This window comes from Cervus canadensis, chromosome 18, assembly GCF_019320065.1.
Source record: "Cervus canadensis isolate Bull #8, Minnesota chromosome 18, ASM1932006v1, whole genome shotgun sequence".
NCBI classification, from domain to species: domain Eukaryota; kingdom Metazoa; phylum Chordata; class Mammalia; order Artiodactyla; family Cervidae; genus Cervus; species Cervus canadensis.
The window spans coordinates 56,365,512-56,388,039 of record NC_057403.1 but is presented as its reverse complement, the minus strand read 5'-3'; positions in this window follow the sequence as shown (position 1 = coordinate 56,388,039).

The following is a 22,528-nucleotide window of genomic DNA, read 5'->3' as shown; positions in this document are numbered from 1 at the left end:
TTAGTTACTAAGTAATACATAAAACTGTAAGACTGGTTAATATATATAAGAACAATATATCCATACTATTTGGGTATATATTCTCTGCTAGTCAGAAATCATTTGCATCTCTACCACATAAAAATAATTCGTACTCTCTAAGTTTTTTCCAAGTTACTATCTACCCTTGCAGAGCTGGGTCTTTGGTCAATATATAAATTCACATTTCCTTGGAGAGTCAGGTGGTCCTTTGAGGGCTTTTAGACAATGCTCTAGCCTGATAATAAAAAGACTTTTGCCTTATTTCCAAGTTTTGGGTGATTCTTTTGTAACAGTAACCATGGAAGGGATGGATGAGCAATTAGAAATCCTTCCCCACCAAGCCTTAGATTAGGTCTCAGGTGCTGTTCCAGCAGCGTGCTTCCTGTGGCCATGAGCAGTTGATGGAAACTGGGGCAAGGGAGAAACTGATGTGTCATCCAGCCCTTGATGACAACGGCGGCTTGATTTATAACTTCCAAACAGCTTCGCCCACAGCTGGCAGAGGTTATTCCAATGATTCAGTCAGAGCTCTGGCTTAGCTGCAAGAAAGGCGTGAAGAAGCACCATCTCTCATTGAGAGAAGGCGAGAGGCCAAAGGAAGTGGGTGGTCCAAGGTGATTTTTTTCCATCCTAGATGAATGTTCACTTACCCTTGCTAAAGTCAGTATTTCACAGACAAGCTACATGGCTTCAGAGCCATTTATCTCATGTGGATGGGATGTTTTGATTTTTTCTAGTGTTTTGTGTCAACCCTGAATATCTACTGGAAGACAGATGCTGAAGCTGAAGCTCCAATACTTCGGCCACTTGATACAAAAAGTCAACTCATTGGAAAAGACCCTGATGCTGGGAAAGATTGAGGGCAGGAGGAGAAGGGGGTGACAGAGGATGAGATGGTTGGATGGCATCTCCGACTCAATGGACATGAATTTGAGCAAACTCTGGGAGATAGTGAAGGACAGGGAAGGACAGGGTCCCTGCAGTCCACGGGGTTACAAAGAATTGGACATGACTTAGCCACTGAATAACAACAAATGTAGAGAGCTGAGTGTTAACGGGTGAGGAGCTTGGAAGGAGATGGGAGATTGGTTCTTAGTTGCTTGGGTGCTGCTAGTGACCTTACAGAGTTTATGGTTCATCCATCCAGTAAATGGACCTGCTATAATCTTGAGAAATGGGAAGATCAGACCTCCAGGAAGAGGCAGTCATCATTCATTCCAAGGCATACTCTGGCACCCACTATGAGCCAAGCTTTATTGAAGTCCATTGGAACTCAGGAAGTCTCTTCCTTAGAAAGACCATGAAATGCTATCATATAAGTTTCCTTTGTGAGCTACACCAAGACCTGTGCCCCTCTGCCGGTAAAGGCAAGGCTATCTGCAGCAAGAGGGAAGACTTAAGTAGAGTGTCAGTGTCCTTTGTTGAAATATTCTTTCTTATAGTTACACAGTGTTTAAATTGTCAACAAAATCTCCCACTTGAAAATTACCCCTGACATTTATATTTCTACCCAAAATTGCGGAGAAGGTGGTTCATCAATGTTTCAAATAAGGTAAGAGAATGCTAATTCACTGTTATGATAAGACTTTCATTTCTGTCCTGAGTGAAACGATGAGAAGGGACAGGAAACCTTCTCTCTTGGGACAGCTGTGAATGGTCAGCTGAAGAAAAGTACAAGGAGGCAGAGGCTGGGAGCTGAGTAGATGATATCCGGTCTCATGAGTTTTACGCAGTAAAGGCCAAGTGAAAGATGGGAGCCCTCTCTGTGTCTTTGGGGTTCTGTGACCTCTGCTTCAGTGTTCATTAAGGCTGAAATTCCTGGACTTCCCTGGTGGTCCAGTGGTTAAGAATCCACCTCCCAGCGCAGGCGACACGGGTTCGATCTCTGGTGTAGGAAGATTCCCACATGCCGAGGGGCAGGTCAGCCCAGGCACCACGGCTGAGCCCCTGTGCCCTACAGACCATGCTCTGCAATGAGAGGAGCCACTCCAATGAGAAGCCTGTGCATGGCAACTAGAGAGTAGCCCCTGCTCGCCACAACCAGAGAAAAGCCTGCGCATAGCAGTGAAGACCCAGGGCAGCCGAAAAATAAAGAAATAAGAAAAAAAGGGTGAAATTCCTACTTTGTTGAGAGATAGGAGGCAACCCTACTTTGGAAGACCGTGAAGCAACGGCACTGTTTGAGAAGCTATGGGAGGGATGAGTAGGTCTAAAGCAAAGAAGACAGCCCCTGCCCGGCCATAACTCACTGTGCAGGAGACAGGCGTATACCAGGACTATCCACAGCCTGCGGAGGGTCAACGTCCACAAGGGCATTGAGACTACCGAGTGTCAACGAGAGAAACATCGTAAGACTGAAGTGAAGTCGCTCAGTCCTGTCCGACTCTGCGACCCCATGGACTGTAGCCCACCACGATCCTCCATCCATGGGATTTTCCAGGCAAGAGTACTGGAGTGTGTTGCCATCTTCTTCTCCAGAGGATCTTCCCAACCCAGGGATCGAACCTGGGTCTCCCACACTGTAGGCAGATGCTTTACCATCTGAGCCACCAGGAGGGAAGTAGGGAAGAAGATAAATTATACCACGCAAATACTAATACAAGCAAAGTTGGCATGGCTGAATCAGTTTGATCTGGGTACAGACTAGGAGGCAGAGGCCCAAGAAGAAGTGAGGGCCTCTCTGGCCAAAGCTGAGTGGATGGATGGAAATTGTCTGGCAAGGGGCTATGGCTGATTTTACAAGTTAAGTGATGTTATCTGAACATCAGATAACAGGCCTCATTGAAAACTGGCACAGCCTTTAGGTGGCTTCTTTCATATCTTCTCAGAAAAGCCCTGTAAATCAGGCTCCTGAATGGCTGCAGGCCTTCTGAATCCAGTCATAGCCAGTTACCTGGCTAGTGTCTCCCCCAGGCTAAACTTCAGGGTGCGTGCTAGTTCCTATAGTGCTTTTTGCAAATTAGTACACAATTTTACTAATTGTCCACTATACAGACACAGCTCAAGGATGTGTCAACTACATACAAATTGGTACTTACCAAGAACTTTGCCAACGACTGAACAACAAAGGCATTTGCCATCTGCCATGGAGATTGCAATCAGCAAATTTGGAAACTCAGCAGTGGCCACAGGACTGGAAAAGATTGGTTTTCATTCCAATCCCTAAGAAAGGCAATGCCAAAGAATGCTCATCTACTGCACAATTGCACTCATCTCACACGCTAGTAAAGTGATGCTTAAAATTCTCCAAGCCAGGCTTCAGCAATACGTGAACTGTGAACTTCCAGATGTTCAAGCTGGGTTTAGAAAAGGCAGAGGAACCAGAGATCAAATTGCCAATATCCACTGGGTCATTGAAAAAGCAAGAGAGTTCCAGAAGAACATCTATTTCTGCTTTATTGACTATGCCAAAGCCTTTGACTGTGTGAATCACAATAAACTGTGGAAAATTCTGAAAGAGATGGGAATACCAGACCACCTGACCCAACTCTTGGGAAACTTGTATGCAGGTCAGGAAGCAATAGTTAGAACTGGACAGGGAACAACAGACTGGTTCCAAATAGGAAAAGGAGTACACCAAGGCTGTATATTGTCACCCTGCTTATTTAACTTATATGCAGGGTATATCATGAGAAACACTGGGCTGGAGGAAGCACAAGCTGGAATCAAGATTGCCTTGAGAAATATCAATAGCCTCAGATATGCAGATGACACCACAGTTATGGCAGAAAGTGAAGAAGAACTAAAGAGCCTCTTGATGAAAGTGAAAGAGGAGAGTGAAAAAGTTGGCTTAAAGCTCAACATTCAGAAAACTAAGATCATGGCATCTGGTCCCATCACCTCATGGCAAATAGATGGGGAAACAGTGGAAACAGTGGTTGACTTTATTTTTCTGGGCTTCAAAATCACTGCAGATGGTGATTGCAGCCATGAAATTAAAAGACGCTTACTCCTTGGAAGGAAAGTTATGACCAACCTAGACAGCATATTTCCCATGAAGTGATGGGACCAGATGCCATGATCTTAGTTTTCCGAAATGTTGAGCTTTAAGCCAACTTTTTCACTCTCCTCTTTCACTTTCATCAAGAGGCTTTTTAGTTCCTCTTCATTTTCTGCCATAAGGGTGGTGCCATCTGCATATCTGAGGCTATTGATATTTCTCCAATCTTGATTCCAGCTTATGCTTCCTCCAGCCCAGCATTTCTCATGATGTACTCTGCATAGAAGTTAAATAAGCAGGGTGACAATATACAGCCTTGACATACTCCTCCTATTTGGAACCAGTCTGTTGTTCCATGTCCAGTTCTAACTGTTGCTTCCTGACCTGCATATAGATTTCTCAAGAGTTGGGTCAGGTGGTCTGGTATTCCCATCTCTTTCAGAATTTTCCACAGTTTATTGTGATTCACACAGTCAAAGGCTTTGGCATAGTCAATAAAGCAGAAATAGATGTTTTTCTGGAACTCTTTTGCTTTTTCAATGATCCAGCAGATGTTGGCAATTTGATCTCTGGTTCCTCTGCCTTTTCTAAACCCAGCTTGAACATCTGGAAGTTCACAGTTCATGTATTGCTGAAGCCAGGCTTGGAGAATTTTGAGCATTACTTTACTATCATGTGAGATAAGTGCAGTTGTGCGGTAGTTTGAGCATTCTTTGGCATTGCCTTTCTTTGGGATTGGAATGAAAACTGACCTTTTCCAGTCCTGTGGCCACTGCTGAGTTTTCCAAATTTGCTGGCATATTGAGTGCAGCACTTTCACAGCATCATCTTTCAGGATTTGAAATAGCTCAGCTGGAATTCCATCACCTCCACTAGCTTTGTTCGTATGATGTTTCTAAGGCCCACCTGACTTCACATTCCAGGATGTCACTTCATGGAATAGATGGGGAAACAGTGGAAGCAGTGTCAGACTTTATTTTTTTGGGCTCCAAAATCACTGCAGGTGGTGATTGCAGCATGAAATTAAAAGATGCTTACTCCTTGGAAAGGAAAGTTATGAACCAACCTAGATAGCATATTAAAAAGCAGAGACATTACTTTGCCAACAAAGGTCCGTCTGTCTAGTCAAGGCTATGGTTTTTCCAGTGGTCATGTATGGATGTGAGAGTTGGACTGTGAAGAAAGCTGAGTGCTGAAAAATTGATGCTTTTGAACTGTGGTATTGGAGAAGACTCTTGAGAGTCCCTTGGACTGCAAGGAGATCCAACCAGTCCATCCTAAAGGAGATCAGTCCTGGGTGTTCATTGGAAGGACTGATGCTGAAGCTGAAACTCCAATACTTTGACCACCTCATGCAAAGAGTTGACTCACTGGAAAAGACCCTGATGCTGGGAGGGATTGGGGGCAGGAGGAGAAGGGGACAACAGAGGATGAGATGGCTGGATGGCATCACCGACTTGATGGACATGAGTTTGAGTAAACTCTGGGTGTTGGTGATGGACAGGGAGGCCTGGCGTGCTGCGGTTCATGGAGTCGCAAAGAGTCAGACACGACTGAGCGACTGAACTGACTAACTGACTGATGGAGATTGAACCCCATGCTGCTATAGCTGTTGACCTTCAACACCCGCTGAGGGAGTTCAGGCTGCTGGAGTGAGGCACTCTGTGCTCCAGGGAATCTGGTGGGACAGGTCTTCAGATAGCTGGATGTTTTTAGGAACAGATATTATGATCTCAGTCCTAGCATCTCCTCATATCTAGAGAAGCACTAAATCCCTTCATGGTGATGTCAGATTCTCATGACTAACAAAAAACCTTTTGTAAAATGAGTGCTTCATGGTACTGAACTCCCCCTTCACCAAAACCTTATCTATTGACCTTCCCCCACTGCTGTTTTGGAGCAGTCTCTCAGGGCTATCTGAGATATTGCCTCCCAGGCTGCAGTCCTCATTTTGTCCCAAATGCAACTTAATTGTCAAGTTGTACATCTTTTTTAGTAAATCTTTTTTAGGGGAGTGAAGACTGGATTTCAGGCTCCTCTTACTGCCTTAGCAGGGTATGTTGTGAAATGTACAACCTGTGCAACTGTGCATGTAAGCCTTGCTGAGCTTTATGATATCCAAGGACAGTTTCTATCAACCTTTCTTAAAAGGCACCCTGTGAGGACAGAATTCGCATCACATCCAAGGGGATAAGCAAGTAACATTTAGAGAAGAAAAGGTAGGAATCCAGCTTCAATTCCACTTTCCTGCTGAAGCCTTCTGTTCCAGGGGCATCAGAAATGATTTTAGATTCTCAACAGCAAATCATTAGGTACTGAAAAACCAGAGAGACTGACAGGATTGCCAGAAGGCAGGGCAAGCATGAGGTTTCAAAATCCAAATTAACAATTAGGAGTGGTTATCACCACTTATCTTGTGATCCCCAGCATCTTGGAGGAGGAGGCCTGGAAAGCATTTCCAGTAGAAGAAGATGAAGACATTGGGATGGGAAGACAAGATGATGAATAGAGCAGAGGCTGCAGCTGGTGGGAGGGAATGGGACAAACATACAGAGGAAGGGGTTGGACAAAAAAAGAAGAGAGAGGAAGCAGGGGGATGGAGGTAGATTGTAGAGCAAAGGGATGAGGGATTTTGGCTGGATAACGATAGGGCCCACATGGGGTCTCATTGAAAAGATGGCTCGTTATGTCGACCTCGCAAACAAAGAATAAATCACAGTGATCTGTGAGGCTGACCAAACTGCCCAAATGGCATCCTGTTATCTCACTGGCGCCTGTCTTCTCAAAGCTGTGAGACCACTAGATTCCAGACCTCCGGCTACGTGACCATCCCTTCAGAGAATTTCTGATTGGTGGGGTATAAGAAGGACTCCGTCAGAAACGGAGAACGCTGGTTCTCCTTAAGAGCCAGTCACCCTCTCTTTTCCCTCTGATAAATTTCCTTTTCTTGCCTGACTGCCCGGCTCACTCTCTTTTTCTCTGCACTCGCCTGACAGATAACGTTTTATCTTCTTCAGGCTGAAGTCAGTACAATCCAAGATGCTGAAGGTGCTAAACGTCTAGAGTGGTTATGGAGGACCTCTCTGAGGAGGTGATATTTAGGCTGAGAGCAAAGGTTGAGAGGAATTCTTAATCATTTCTAGTACAACTGTAAAAAATCGAGTATTGGACTTTCCTGGTGGTACAGTAGATAAGAATCTGCCTGCCAATGCAGGGGACACGGATGGGTTCGATCCCTGGTCTAGGAAGTGTCCACATGCTGCAGAGCACCTAATCCTGTGAGTCACGACTAAACCCACGCGCCGGAGTCTGAGAGCCACAGCTCCTGAGCCTATGTGCTGCAGCCACTGAAGGCCAGGCGCCTAGAGGCCGAGCTCCGCAGCAAGAGGCCACGGCAACAAGAAGCCTGTGCAAAGCACCTAGAGAGCAGCTCCCCGCTTGCCACGGCCAGAGAAAGCCTGCTCACAGCAATGGAGACACAGAGCAACCAAACATAAATCAATTACAAAAAACTACTATTTCATGTACAAGAAACACACACACACACACACACACACGCGCGCGCATTAAGCATATGGCTCAATGAGTTTGGAGAGATGAATAGAACTGTGTATCCCATGCTGGTGGGAGTAGAGATCAAGTTCGCTTTCCTCCATATAGTCATCCAGTTGTTCCAGAACCATTTGTTGAGCAGACTTTATCTTCCCCACTGAATGGCTGTCACACTTTGTAAAACATTTACTGATCGTATAGATTTCTGGATTCTTCTATTTCTGTATTCTACTCTATTTCGTTGACCTATTTGTCTATCTTATGCCAATACCATATGGTTTTTATTTCTTTGAGCTCTCTTTTTCTTTTATTTTTGGCCTCCTTTTAAAACCTTTACCATGTTCTATTTCAGTTTCTTTGGTGGTTACTCAAAAATTTCACATGTACACTTAAGGTTATATTTTAAAAACTATTATCTACATGGGGCTTCCTAGGTGGTGCTAGTGGTAAAGAACCCGACTGCCAATGCAGGAGACGTAAGAGACGTGGGTTCTATCCTTGGGTTGGGAAGATCCCCTGGAGGAGGGCATGGCAACCCACTCCAGTGTCCTTGCCTGGAAAATCCCATGGTCAGAGGAGCCTGGTGGGATACAGTTCACAGGGTTGCAAAGAGTTGGCCATGACTGAAGCGAATTGGGTTCCCTTGTGGCTCAGCTGGTAAAGAATCCACCTGCAATGTGGGAGACCTGGGTTTGATCCCTGGGTTGAGAAGATCCCTTGGAGAAGGGAAAGGCCACCCACTCCAGTATTCTGGCCTGGAGAGCATGCAATATCTACATAAGTTTGTATATCTCTATTCTCCTCTTGAATAAGATGAGGACAATTGAAATTTCCTCTAAGTGCTCCTTTCCCATCTTTGTTAATTTTTTTTTCCTGGTATTATTTCTTAAACCAGACAAATAGGCTACTTACAATCAATGCACATTTAAAATTTCTAAATAATTACACAACTTACAATCAATTAATATTTAGATTCTCTGGTCAATTTTTGCTGATTTCTGTCCTTACTAATTCTTCTTACATGACACAACCTTTATTTTTCTAGTTTCATTCTTTAATAATTTTTTCAAGGAGGGTCTGTGAAAAATAATAGCTCTTGATTTCTGGGTTTGTGAAAGTGAATTTCAGTCCAGAATTCTATGCTCAAATGAGCTATTGTCATGAGTTATTCCATTCTATTTCTTTTCTTTTCTATTTATTTATTTATTTTAGGCACATGGCATGTGGATTTTTAGTTCCCTGACAGGGAATTGAACCCATGCTCCCTGAATTGGAAATGCAGAGTCTTAACCACTGGACCATCATGGAAGCCCCACGAGTAATTCCATTTCTAAGCATGAGTTCAAGGTCAAAATTCCAGAGTATTTATTTTATATAGAGCCTCACATGAGTCACCTGGTGGTTTTTTTTTTAAGATAATTTTTTAGAAGTTTTAAGTTCACAGCCAAGTTGAATGGAGAATACAAAGATCTGTCATATACTCACTGTCCCCATATATGCATAAGCTCCCCCACTGTCCATGTCCCCCACTACAGTGGTATGTTTGTTATAATTGATGAACCTACATTGAACCATCATAATCACCCAAAGTACAAAATTCACCTAAGGCTTCACTCTTGATGTCCTATGCTCTGTGGGTTTGGATAAATGTATAATGACATGTAGCCATCATTGTCATATCATACAGATAATTTCTCAGCCCTAAAAATCCTCCGTACTCTGCCTATTCATCCATCCTTCCTCCCTACCTTTGGCAACCACTGATCTTTTTCCTGTCTCCATAGTTTTGCCTTTTCCAGAAAGTCATATAGTTGTAATCATACAGTATGTAGCCTTTTCAGATTGGTTTCTTTCACAAAGTAATATACATCTAAGTTTCCTCATGTCTTTTCATGGCTGGATAGCTCATTTTTTCTTAGCACTGAATAACATTCCATTGTCTAGTGTACCAGTTTATTTATCCCTGCACCTACTTGAAGGACATCTTGGTTACTTCCAAGTTTGGTGGGTGAATTATGAATAAAGCTGCAGTAAACATCCGTGTGCAGGTTTTTGTGTGGACATATTTTCGACTCCCTTGGATAAATACCAAGGATCGTGATTGCTGGATCAGATGGTAAGAATGTGTTTTAGTTTTATAAGAAACTGCCAAACTGTCTTCCAAAGTGGCTGTCCCATTTTGCATTCTCAGGCCACACGGTTTTGACTTCTTCTTGTTACTGGGGCTAAATTCCTCTGGTGGCCATGGGAACAGTGTCTTTTGTTTTCAGGTTTGGCTCTGTGTTTTTAAACTTGGGGCGTAGTCTGCATCTGTTTAGTCCTCCATCTTGAGCAGACTTGTTTACATTCTGGAAAAGCATTACCCAGCAGAGTACAAAGCAAGTGCACAAATCCTACTGGGGTGAGAAGTGTGGCAAGAAGGCTCTCGGATTGATCATCTGATTGATCGTATCATCATAAGAGAGTTAGGTAATAAGGTGAGATTGCAAAGGCAGTTCCATGTCACACAGGGCCAGAGTAAGGAGTTTTGAATTTATTCTCAGTGTGATAGAGAATCACAGAAACATTTTAAGCCGAGAAAGTGACATGATCGATCTCTAGATTTAAAAAGTAATTTGGCACTTATTGCTGGCTTTCTCATTCTCTTTACTTATTCAGCTTCTAAGTGCTCCTGATTTTACTTTCATATACATATGTCTGTTTCCACAGCCTCCAAAGCATTTACATTTTGAGAATGCCTCTCAAAATACAAATAAAACTTCCCAACATTAGTCTGCAAAAAAAGAAGAAATCATGTTAAAGCATTGGATTAACCCTGGGTTATAAATTGCATGACTCAAAGGAAGCAAAATGTAATTTGTATTAGATTTAGCCAAATGTTGGCAAATTAAAATATGTCAAGTAATTATTTAATAAATGAAGTGCAAGAGACAGAGTGAGATAGAGGAGGGAGAGTATGGATTAGAAGAGACTTGAAAGAAATGTCAATCAGTGGCTATGTAGGGAACCTATTTGGATCTTGATTTAAACAAACTATAAAAAAGCATTTGTTAGTTGAAAAATTTAATACTACATTTTATGATAGACCTTATCTTTTAGATGTATATGCTAAAATATTTTCATATTTTAGCCATTTCATAGGGGAAATGGTATGACATTTAGTATTTTGTTCAAAATTATACAGAGTTGGGTAGTGGATGAAAGTACAAACATAACAGAATGGCTATAGGTAGAAAGCTGAATCTGGAAAATGGGTACATGGAAATTTATGATACTATTCTGTCTACTTTTATATAGATTTGAAATTCCACAATAAAAATCTTTGAAAAAATTTGAAATTTGCCATTTTTAAACATTCAATAAGAAATATGAACGTAATCAATACAAACTTTCCGGATAAAAAAATCTGTGATCCTTTTCCTTTCCAATCATTCTTTTCTTGATTTTATGTATTATCTATCATCTATTTATTTATCTACCTACCTATCATTTATCTGTTTGCTTGCCAATCTATCCTTACTCTGTCAATAACAATTGTTCTAATATCTGACTCACGGTTGCTGTCTTGAGTTGGATTGCCCCGGAAGGCGACCCTAATAAGGGTTCAGGTGCAAGCAGTTTATTTTGGAAGTGCAGGAAATACGCAAACAACATGGACAAATCTCAAACCATTAGGATGATCAAGAAAACCTAGGTACAAAAAAATAAATATACTATAAGATTCCTTTTATATAAAGTGTTAGAATAGGCAAAACTAACATAATATGGCAGAAACATATCAGTGGTTGCCTAAGACAGGAGGTCAGGAACTGACCACAGGGAGGCAGGAGGGAATTTCTAGGGTGGATGGAAACAGTCTACATCTTCATTGCGGTGATGGTTTTGTCAAAAGTGAATACTTGTGTCAAAAGTCATCAAACCATAGACTTAAAATGGGTGAATCTTATCAAGTGTTCATTATATTCCAATACTGACTTAAAAAAAAAAATCCCTTTACCAGTAGACAGAGTGTCAAAATAAAAGGGATGTAGAAAATGACCCCACCTTTGAAAAGAATTACTTTTAAAACCTTCAGCTTGAAGCCAGTTTCTTCCTTAGCCCCTTTCTCAGGGAAGCTGAGTGAAAAAAGAGCTTTCAGGACTTCCTCCCCACCTTTATTTTCTTCTTAAGGAGGAAAGTATTCCTCATCAAGGAAATGAAGAGTGAGTTTATAGTCAATTTTTTATATAAGAATTCATTTAATATGAGTTAGAATTTTTGGAACAAGACAGTACTACTAATTCTAACACTTGAAAGTATTAAAACCCATAAGCCTCCAACATGCATAATTCACATTCATGAGACAGCTTTTCTTAGCTTCATAATTATTACTTCCTCCCACCTTTGGAATCGTTGGCATCTATTTCATGTACTTCTTGTTTTTTTGTAATCTCTTCATCTGGGCGAAGTAAGCTCCAGGAGACCTCAGGCATTTCTTAGTTTTGCTCTTCTGCTCCCAGGTATAAACACTTGGAAACATACCATTTCTGATTTGAAAACTCCCAACTGCCAATCCAGGGCTGCTGGAGGGTGTGTTGAAACCCTCTGCCGCCACCCAGCTGTCTCTGCCTCAACATGAGGACAGTCGGTTTCAGCCTCACTTTCTTTTATATCAGTGAGCCTTCTGACCCAGTGGTTTCCCGTTTGATTCCTGCTGGAGGCTCTGGGGCTTCTGCCACTGTTGTTACAGAGGGTACGAGTCATTCAGAATTGTACATTTGGTCCTCTGGATTATAATGTCTAAAAATCCAGACGCCAACTTTTCCAGAATCAAGGGCATAGATGCCATAATCTGTTAAACAGTGTTATCACTGAAATCAGCTATAGTGTTACCACCATCCTGTGTAATAACCAGCATCCTGTGTAAAACCTGGCTAGCTAACAACTTAACATTCTGGGATTATTTGCTTCCCTTGAAATTTCTCTCCAGAAATATCTGCACTATAGTTTATCCCACAGAGCTGATTTCTCCTGGGTAATTCAGAGAAACATATTTTTTCCCCCCTTCCAAACCTTCCAATGTACAGGTGTAGGGGTACCCACAGGGATTAAAAAAAATGGATTCCCAAACCTTCTAACTGTTGGTGGGAATATGAACTGGTATAATCACTAAGGAGAACAGTATGGAGGTTCCTTAAAAAACTAAAAATATAATTACCATAGGATCCCGCAATTCCACTACTGAGCATATATCCAGAAAAGACAAAAACTCTAACTTGAAAAGATAAATGCACCCCAGTGCATGTATGGTAGCACTGTTTACAATAGCAAAGACATAGGAGCAAACTAAATGTCCATCAAAAGATGAATAGATAAAAAATATGGTACATACATACAGTGGAATACTACTCAGTCATAAAAAAGAATGAACAAATGTCATTTGCAACAACATGGATGAGCCTAGAGATTATCATACTAAGTGAAGTCAGACAAAGACAAATATCATATGCTATCACTTACAGGTGGAATCTAAAAAAAGGGATACAAATGACCTTAGTTATAAAATATAAATAGACCTACAGACATACAAAAATAATTTATGGTTAACAAAGGGGAAAGGGTAGAGAGAGGGAGGGATAAATGAGGAGTTTGGGATTAACAGGTACACATTACTGTATATAAAATAGATAAACAACAAGAATCTATTGTGTGGCACAGGGGACTGTATTCAATATCTTATGACAACCTATAACAGAAAATAATACAAAAAAGAACATATATATAAAATATATGTAAGTGAATCACTTTGCTATACACTTGAAACAAATAAAACATGGTAAATCAATCACATTTCAATTAAAAAAAGATTCCTAAACTCACTAGTAGCCAGGACATGTGGATGAAAGAAACACCTCATAGACAAGATTGGGAAATGTGTCAAAGTTGATATCTCTGTTATGCGTGGCTGTATAAGAAACCACCCCCTTTAAGATTCTTAGAATCTCTCTTACGTAACAAAGAGGATCTAGGAGACAAACCTTCAAATCTGACATCTCAAAATCAGAAAATGATCGTACAGCTGCATCCTTGAGTTTGATGATTTACCTTGATACTTATTCCAGGACCAAATTTTATTGAAAACTCTCCAGATTTAATCTTCGCATTTTCTTACATTGAGGGCCTTTTGCTTGGCTAGAAAGACTACTCTGGGTTCCCACATTTTCTCTAAATTCTGCTACAAAACTAAACAGTTCCTTCTGTAGCCCATCTATCTGGCTTCTTAAAACCACATTTACCTGTTTTATCATAGGCATCAAGAAGAAGCCATTTACCTTTAACATTTACCTGGGAATGTCCCCAACCAGACGTCACTAGTTGTAGTGGGCCCTGTAGTTAATTTCTGGGAAGAACCTTGCATCTTCTGTTTGACAGAGAGAGTACAGTCCGGCACCTGGATTAAATCAGAAGGGAGAAGTACATCCTAAGCTAAGATTTTCATAATTCTAACCTCCTGGAGAAAACTCAGAAATTCTCCATTACTCTTGAGCACTGAACAACTGAAGACTTTGAGTTTGTGAATATATGCCTGCAGACAGACTTATTTTGCAAAACAGTGAAGTATGCAGAATCTTTGAGGAGCCAATATTTATTAAACAAATTTCACAGGAGAGTCACTAAAAACATTATGTGCAGTTAGGTAAATAGAAAAACAGTTTTTTAAAGTCTATTATCTTTTAATTACCTACTTTTTTTTTTTTTTTAAACAAACGCCTGCTTGAGGAACTTGGCTTGGAACCAAAGAAGAGTAAGGCATAGGTGACTTCCCTGGTGGTCCAGTGCTTAAGACTCTGCCTTCCAATGCAGGGGGTGCAGATTCTACCCCTGGTCAGGGCGCTAAGATCACATGCCTCCAGGCTGAAAAACCAGAACGTGAAACAGAAACAATGTTGTAACAAATTCAACAAAGACTTTAAAAGTGAGGCATAACCCCTGCTTTCAAATTAGGTAATATTTCATAGAATATGACCTTAACAAGTATGTGATGACATACAGTTATATTCCAAGTGATCACTCATAATTGCTTTTCAAATTGTCTTTATTACCTTAGAGAGTCACATGTGAAATTTTTCTTAATACAGGATTACTGATGTTGAGAATATCCTATTTAAAAAATAAACCATTTGTGTTGAAAACAGATTTTTAGTGTGAATTTAATGGAATATGAAGTCAAGTGGGCCTTAGGAGGCATCACTAGGAACAAAGCTAGTGGAGGTGTGGAATTCCCATTGAGCTATTTCAAATCCTAAAAGATGATGCTCTGAAAGTGCTGCACTCAATATGCCAGCAAATTTGGAAAACTCAGCAGTGGCCACAGGACTGGAAAATGTCTGTTTTCATTCCAATCCCTAAGAAAGGCAATGCCAAAGAATGTTCAAACTACTGCACAATTGCACTCATCTCACACGCTAGTAAAGTAATGCTCAAAATTCTCCAAGCCAGGCTTCAACAATATGTGAACTGTGAACTTCCAGATATTCAAGCTGGTGTTAGAAAAGGCAGAGGAACCAGAGATCAAGTTGCCAATATCCACTAGATCATCAAAAAAGCAAGAGAGTTCTAGAAAAACATCTACTTTTGCTTTATTGACTATGCCAAAGCCTTTGACTGTGTGGATCACAACAAACTGTGGAAAATTCTGAAAGTGATGGGAATACCAGACTACCTGACCTGCCTCTTGAGAAACCTGTATGCAGGTCAGGAAGCAACAGTTAGAACTGGACATGGAACAACAGACTGGTTCCAAATAGGAAAAGGAGTACACCAAGGCTGTATATTGTCACCCTGCTTATTTAACTTGTATGCAGAGTACGTCATGAGAAACGCTGGGCTGGAGGAAGCACAAGCTGGAATCAAGATTGCCTGGAAAAATATCAATAACCTCAGATATGCAGATGACACCACCCTGATGGCAGAAAGCGAAGAACTAAAGAGCCTCTTGATGAAAGTGAAAGAGGAGAGTGAAAAAGTTGGCTTAAAGCTCAACATTCAGAAAACCAAGATCATGGCATCTGGTCCCATCACTTCATGGCAAATGGAGAGACAGTGGAAAGTGGCAGACTTTATTTTTCTGGGCTTCAAAATCACTGCAGATGGTGATTGCAGCCATGAAATTAAAAGACACTTACTCCTTGGAAGAAAAGTTATGACTAACCTAGACAGGATGTTAAAAAGCAGAGATATTACTTTGTCTACAAAGGTCCATCTAGTCAAGGCTATGGTTTTTTCAGTAGTCATGTACAGATATGAGAGTTGGACTATAAAGAAAGCTGAACATCAAAGAATTGATGCTTTTGAACTGTGGTGCTGGAGAAGACTCTTGAGAGTCCTTTGGACTGCAAGGAGATCCAACCAGTCCATCTTAAAGGAGATCAGTCCTGGGTGTTCATTGGAAGGACTGATGCTGAAGCTGAAACTCCAATACTTTGGCCACTTGATGTGAAGAGTTGACTCATTGGAAAAGACCCTGATGCTGGGAAAGATTGAGGGCAGGAGGAGAAGGGGATGACAGAGGATGAGATGGTTGGATGGCATCACCGACTCATTGGACATGAGTTTGAGTAGATTCTGGGAGTTGGTGATGGACAGGGAGGCCTGGCGTGCTGCAGTCCATGGGGTCGCAAAGAGTTGGACTTTTTAGCAACTGAACTGAACTGAATGCATACCATTTGGAAAAAGTAAATTCAAGAAAAAAGGAAATATTAAAAAGAAAATAAGGTAGTACATTGTACTTCTGAATGATTCTGTTTGGAAAAAATCAGGGTCTTGGGAAGCTATGCTATTTTATGCCTATTTCCCAATTCTGTTCTTTTGCTTTTGCCTGTGGAGTGACATGAGAGGAAAACTGTGGGCTTTGAGGTCAGTAGATCTGGGTTCAAATCCTGGTTCTATCACTTACAAGCTGTGTGCCATCGGGCGAGTCAGTGAATGTCTCTGTGTTTCAGCTTCTTCATGGATAAAATGGAGACAGTAAATTACATCTCCAGCCCACAAGGCAGTGCCTGGCTGAGTGTCAGAACTCAACATTTATTAAACAGACAAACAGTGGAGTAATCTCAGAAATATTCCTGGCACATGGCTGACATTTAATGACAAATCTCTGCGTGGTGATTGCTTTGGTATTGGAGAAACTGTTTCTTCTTTGGCTTACTTTTCTCCAGATGACATCTGGGTCCCCCATTACCAGCACCCGTCTTGGTTAAACCCCTGCTAGGGTCTCTGATGATCCAGTGTGGGTTTATGCTTCATACTACTGACTTAGTTCAGGTGCTCTGTCACCATGGACCCTAGAATCGGCACATGGCTTGAAGAGCATGCTTATTGTTCTTCTCCATTTTTGAGCCGTTGCCGCTCCAATGAGGTCAAATGAGAAGCCGAGGTGGGGGCAGCAAAGTGTCAGGTTCAAGGACAGGATCCATTTGACAGGGGCATCTTATGTGGTAAAGTGACACAGGGACAATGATCAGAGCAGAGGTCGGAGAAGGGGAAGTGGGTGTGAGAACCTAGGTGAATGGTAGACGAGCGTGACCAGTCACGGGGAGTCACCATCTGCCAGTATTTGTCAGATTGCCGTCTGCATTACCTGGATGGTCTTGTTTGATCCTGTTGCAATTTTGCAACAACATACGGTTACCCCTGATACTCCTGGGCATGCAGGGTGTTCTCCCATCCAGACAGTGCTGACCGAAGAGGAATTTTAGCAAGGGATACCATCCAGATTAAATACCCCTTGAGGAGAACGCTGTGACTTTGTAGGGTGCATCCAGGGACTCTTACTTTACAACAAATGTCTGAAACCCAGTGTGTCTTTTATCCTGGGGCAAGTGAAAACATAGGGCCGTATGGAAAACAAGCTAAATATGTTAGAAAGAAACTCCAGGATATGAAATTGAGCTGCTGATTTAGAAAGTAGCATCCTTTCTGTGCAAATAGTTTCTTTGTCCAAACACAGCTTAAACAAGGCACATTTATGTGTTAATGACTCTCTCAATGATTAACATTAACATTAGAATTTACTGTGTAGTGGGAAGCTTATAGCTCTGTAAGAACTTACAGAGCCACCAAATAATTTTAGTAAACTGCTTATGGAAGGATATGCCTATACGGAGAGGGGAGGTCAGACCACAGACGCTCTTTAAGAAGCTGCCAACACACTGTGGACTCAAATGATAAGGCACCTGTGTGTTCTCTGAAGCCAGGATTGGGAAAATGAAAGAGTGTTTTGGCAGGCAAGTGGAGAAACCGAAGAAACTGATTTTTCTTCATAAAAGACATATTAAACAGTGGAAGTTCTCTGGGGATTTTCTTCAAATTACTCTTAGAGCTATATCTTCTCTTCCTCTCCAAATATAGCCCACTTTGATAAAGTTCGTCAACCAACTTGAATGTCAGCGAATGGATGGTTGTATACCTGTGAGTGGAATGATGATATCTTTTAAATTGAATTTTATATCCATTAGCCAGTGGTATTCAGTTTTTGTCCCCCAGATCTGGGATGGTAAAAGGTTTTAATTGCTTGATTTGGTGGCTTTGTCTTTGCGGCATTAACTGAAGTGTCTACCTCCAACAGAGATAGCTCCCTTAACAACTGGAGCCACAGACATCCTTGATCCCATCAGTGGCATTCTGTTTTTAAATTGGGTGCACGTTTCCTCAGAGACATGATGAAATGGTTGTATTTTACAGTACGATTAGAAATAAACTTGAGCACTGAGAGACTGAATACACAAATGGACAATGGGCAGGCCACATATAAAAACAGAACTTTGATTCATAACCTGCAGTAACCTGCCCAAGAAATCAAACCTTCATCTCTAATAAACAACTTAGGAAGCCAGCCTGCTAAATGTCAGACTTGGCAGGAAGTCAGTTAGTGTCTCCAGTGAGCTAAAAAAAAAAAAAAAAAACCTTCATAATAGTCAGCCCCAAATAGTCAGAACTTGATTAATAACTGACAATTATTTTACCTAATTATTGTCCCCACTTCCAATTTGGGACCAACTAGAGAAAATAACAGGCTTCCCTGGTGGCTCAGTGGTAAAGAATCTGCCTGCAATGCAGGAGACATGGGTTTGATCCCTGGGTCGGGAAGATCCCCTGGAGAAGGAAATGGCAACCCACTCCAGTATTCTTGCCTGGGAAGTCCCATGGACGAAGGAGCCTGGTGGGCTACAGTCTATGGGGTCACAAGAGTCAGATATGCCTTAGCTATTAAACCACCCCCACCAGAGAAGGTAAAATACGTGACCCTAACCAGTAACTTACAATATACTGCTTCTAGTTGGCTGCCTGGGGCTTTTCAAGGCATTGATAGCCGCCAATCAAGGTATCCTCCACCCCTCCCTTCTTCTCCACTATAAAGCTCTCCCACTCTCTAGCTCCCTTTGAGTCTCTGCCAAAGCACAAGTGATGGTGGCTGACTCCCTTGCTATATAGCAGGTTCAGAGTAAAGTCTTTATTTTTTCTCATTTGATTGGTCATTAATTTCATAGCATGCATGCGTGCTAAGCTGCTTCAGTCATGTCCAACTCTGTGACACTATGGATTGTAGCCTGCTGCCGGGCTTCTCTAAGAATATTGGAGTGGGTTGCCATGCCCTTCTTCAGGGGATCTTCCTGATCCAGGGATCAGATCCTTGTCTCTGGGCATCTACCTGTACTGGCAGGTGGGTTCTTTACCACTAGTGCCATCTAGCAGTGTGGTTAGACCAACTTGTTCCCAAATCATCCAACTATCATTCATTCATCCATTCAAGAAACATTTATCACAACCTTTAATATGAGCTATATTCCTTGCTAGGTGCAGAGGCAAATGAAAAAAGATATAGTTCCTGCCCTACAGGACATTGATTAGCTTGACAATTGCAGAGATGAACATGAACAACTCAGCAACCAGGTTGACGGGCATTACTGTGTTGGGCAGTGTTCTTCAAAAAGTGTTATGCTAACTACAGCTTCCATGAGATAACTTCCAGGAAGTGTAAAGGGTTGAATGTTTTTACTTTAATAGCTGTAAACTTGAGGGGCATGATGCTAAATGAAGTAAGCCAGATTATAGAAAGACCAAATTTGCATGATTTCACTTACATATAGAATATAAAAGAGCCAAACTCCTAGAAACGGAATGTGGAATGATAGTTGTCAGGGGCTAAAGGGAGGTGGAAATGGGGAGGTGTTGGTTCAGGTGTAGTTTCAGTTAGGCAAGATGAATTTGCTCTGGACATCTAACGTATGCAATGTGAATTAGAGTTAATAACCCTCTGTTGTGTACTTGAAATATACTAACAGGGTAGACCTTCAGTGTTCCCACCAAGAAAGAGAGGAGGGATGGAGGGGAAGGGGCAAGGGAAGGGGGGAAAATTAGCTGTGTGAAGTCATGGATATGTTAGGTTGACTGTGGTGATCATATACCAATGTATACATGTATCAAAATGTATACCTTAAAGGCATACAATTCATATTTGTCAACTATGCCTCAATAAAGAAGGGAAGAAAAGGGGGGAAAAAAGGATTTCAAGCTCTACCAAGCCCATGGTTTCACAGATATTACTGCTTTATCTGTATCTGTCAAAATCTAGTCAGGAGATAAGTCACCCTTCTTTTAACAGGGGAAATTCAATATAAATAACTGTTAATGGGGTATTAAAAAGCCAAAAAGGCACAGAGAGAATACTGAAGGTTATCATGCAGGAAGCTGCCACTCTTAGGGAAGAGGCTGAAATCGTTCAATTTTAGAAGCTTGGCGGACCCCAGACAGCTGAAATTCAAGATCCTTTGACAAGTAGTTGCTCAGTTAAAACCAGCGTCTCTGAGCAATGAGTGGGAGGTCCTGTGGGCCAGGGTACCAGATAGACATAAGAGGGCATCAAGTGTTACTGACAACTGTGCCTGGAATGCTAGCCTCTGTTGGGGTGAAGAGGTACTGGGGGAGGGGTGTGGTGGGCAAGGGAATAGGAAGCAAAGAGGCAGAAAGAACTGAGCCCTCCTTCCCCGCGAGCTGTGCTGTCTCCTCTGGGCTCCATCAGCAGATCCCAGTAAGGAGGCAGCTGGCAAAAGAGAAACGAGATTTGCTGAGGGCTTCCCTGACAGCTCAGTGGGTAAAGAATCTGCCTGCAATGCAGGAGACCCCGGTTTGATTCTTGGGTCGGGAAGATTCCCTGAAGGGATAGGCTACCCATTCCAGTATTCTTGGGCTTCCCTTGTGGCTCAGCTGGTAAAGAATCTGCCTACAGTGTGGGAGACCTGGGTTCGATCCCTGGGTTGGGAAGATTCCCTGGAAAAGGGAAAGGCTACCCACTCCAGTATTCTGGCCTGGAGAATGCCATGGACTGTGTAGTCCATGGGGTCGCAGAGTTGGATAAGACTGAGCAACTTTCACTTCACTTCTTCACTTAGCCCAGCATTAAAGCTGAGTATAGAAATGTTTGAATCTGAGAAACAATGTTAGTATCTGCTACAGTCCGTTGAGTGGGCCATTCAGCATTCACGTACACGCGTTTTTAAACGTGATTAACCTTCCCAGAAGAAGAAAAACTCTATTTCTCCCAAATGAATTGCAAACATCCTTTGTACAAAAGATGTTCTCACTCTCTTCTCCAAAATCCCAGCAGACATTGTATCTGTTTCTGGGCAACAGTCACACTATTCATCTTATCTCCTGTCAGTTATACCTAGACTTTAGTCAGACTCATCTGAATATTGTTATCTCAAGGCTAAATTGCAAAGTTAACCCTCTTTAAAAAAATGGACACAATACTAAGATGAAGGAGAAGTGAGCACACATACACACACCAAGAAAGAAAATGTGTGAAACTGCTTGGTAGCTTGTTTCCGTAATTAGTCACAAGTTAATCAACTTCATTTTTTCCCTACACACTCCCTATTTCCTCTTTCCTCAGCCAGTATCTCAACCGCTCAGGGTTGACACCTGCTAGAGCGACCCAAGAGAGAAGGCAATGGCACCCCACTCCAGTACTCTTGCCTGGAAAACCCCATGGATGGAAGAGCCTGGTAGGCTGCAGTCCATGGGGTTGCTAAGAGTCAGACAGGACTGAGCGACTTCACTTTCATTTTTCACTTTCACACATCGGAGAAGGAAATGGCAGCCCACTCCAGGGTTCTTGCCTGGAGAATCCCAGGGACAGGGGAGCCTGGTGGGCTGCCGTCTATGGGGTCCACAGAGTCGGACACGACTGAAGTGACTTAGCAGCAGCAGCAGCAGCAGCAGAACGACCCAAGACTTCAGAGTCTAAAGGGTTGAAATCTTTTTTCACCTCTGAGGTTGTACTTTTCCTTTTAAAACTTGTCACTGGACATGGAAGTGCTAAAAACACACGCCCTAGAGGATGCTCTGGGTTTGACATCCTTCTTCATCATCTATTGTGTAGGAACAACACAAATGTCCCTTTGTTCCCAAGATCACAAGTACCAGCCTGGAGAGTTAACATTTTTTGCCTGCAGGTTTAGTGGTAAAATGGTCAGATTATTTCAATTTCTGTCTTCTCGGGACCACTGCTGTCTTCCCTAGTGGAAACAAACCTTCCTTGGGAACCCAGAGCTCCAAACAACAGAGGTCAAAATCGAGGGACAGGAAGCAAAGTGTCTGCGTGGGTTAGTGGGAGTAGCAGTGGGAGGAGCCGTTCCCTTTGCCGCCGCTGATTCCAGACGGTGCGTTCTGACCATGGCGAGAGCAGCAGACCCAGCTGAGTGCTCAGTGACTCAAAGCATCAGTTACATTTTGTAAGGTAAGAGTGTTGTATCCCACCTAGGGCCACGGTGCGTTGTACCTTCAGTAACCATTCCACAGTCCTATTACGGTGGAGAGGATCATGAGGGTGGGTGAGATGCTCCGTAAATTCAGGGACTGTGGTGCCGTGAGAAACTTCCAGCTTGTGCCCCAGGATGTAGAGGGCAGGAAGGTGCGCTGTCCTCACCTTCAGGATGAATTAAGAGCCAAATTAACTTCAAAGTCGCAACTTTT